The sequence below is a fragment of the Colobus angolensis genome, unplaced genomic scaffold (genome assembly GCF_000951035.1).
Source record: "Colobus angolensis palliatus isolate OR3802 unplaced genomic scaffold, Cang.pa_1.0 Scaffold189, whole genome shotgun sequence".
NCBI lineage: Eukaryota > Metazoa > Chordata > Mammalia > Primates > Cercopithecidae > Colobus > Colobus angolensis.
Window position 1 is genome coordinate 2,205,170 of NW_012115032.1, and position 1,712 is coordinate 2,206,881.

A 1,712-nucleotide genomic window follows, 5' to 3' on the forward strand; every position below is an offset into this window, starting at 1 on the left:
GAATCTCTGATAAAACAGATTTTAAACTGACAAAGATCAAAAGAGACAAAGAAGGCCATTACATAATGGTAAAGGGATCAATTCAACAAGAAGAGCTAACTATCCTAAATATATATGCACCCAATACAGGAGCACCCAGATTCATTAAGCAAGTCCTTAGAATCCTACAAAGAGACTTAGACTCCCACAATAATAATGGGAGACTTCAACACCCCATTGTCTACATTAGACAGATCAATGAGACAGAAAGTTAATGTGGATATCCAGGACTTGAACTCAGCTCTGCACCAAGCGGACCTAGTAGACATCTACAGAACTCTGCACCCGAAATCAATAGAATATACATTCTTTTCAGCAGCACAGTGCACTTATTCCAAAACTGACCACATAGTTGGAAGTACAGCACTCCTCAGCAAATGTAAAAGAACAGAAACTATAACAAACTGTCTCTCAGACCACAGTACAATCAAATTAGAACTCAGGATTAAGAAACTCACTCAAAACTGTGCAACTACATGGAAACTGAACAACCTGCTCCTGAATGACTATGGGGTACATAACAAAATGAAGGCAGAAGTAAAGATGTTCTTTGAAACCAGTGAGAACAAAGACATAATGTGCCAGAATCTCTGGGAAACGTTTAAAGCAGTATGTATATGGAAATTTATAGCACTAAATACCCACAAGAGAAAGCATGGAAGATCTAAAATCGACACCCTAACATCACAATGAAAAGAACTAGAGAAGCAAGAAGAAACACATTCAAAAGCTAGCAGAAGGCAAGAAATAACTAAGATCAGAGCAGAACTGAAGGAGATAAAGGCACAAAAAAAACCCTTCAAAAATCAATGAATTCAGGAGCAGTTTTTCTGAAAAGATCAACAAAATTCATAGACTGCTAGCAAGAATAATAAGGAAGAAAAGAGAGAAGAATCAAATAGATGCAATAAAAAATGATAAAGGGGATATAACCACTGATTCCACAGAAACACAAATTACTGGCAGAGAATGCTATGAACACCTGTATGCAAAAAAAGTAGAAAATGTAGAAGAAATGGATACATTCCTGGACACACACACAATCCCAAGACTAAACCAGGAAGAAATTGAATCCCTGAATAGACCAATAACAGGCTCTGAAATTGAGGCAATAATTACTAGCCTATCAACCAAAAAAAGTCCAGGACCAGATGGATTAACAGCCAAATTCTACCAGAGGTACAAGGAGGAGGTGGTACCATTCCTTCTGAAACTATTCCAGTCAACAGAAAAAGAGGGAATCCTCCCTAACTCATTTTATGAGGCCAACATCGTCCTGATACCAAAGCCTGGCAGGGACACAACAACAACAACAAAAAGAATTTAGACCAATATCCCTGATGAACATCAGTGCAGAAATCCTCAATAAAATACTGGCAAACCAAATCTAGCAGCACATCAAAAACCTTATCCACCATGATTAAGTTGGCTTCATCCCTGGTATGCAAGGCTGGCTCAACATACCCAAATCAATAAACATAATCCATCATATAAACAGAACCAAAGACAAAAACCACATGATTACCTCAATAGACACAGAAAAGGCCTTCAACAAAATCCAACAGCCCTTCATGCTAAAAACTCTCAATAAACTAGGTATTGATGGGATGTATTTCAAAATAATAAGAGCTATTTATGACAAACCCACAGCCAATATCATACTGAATGGGCAA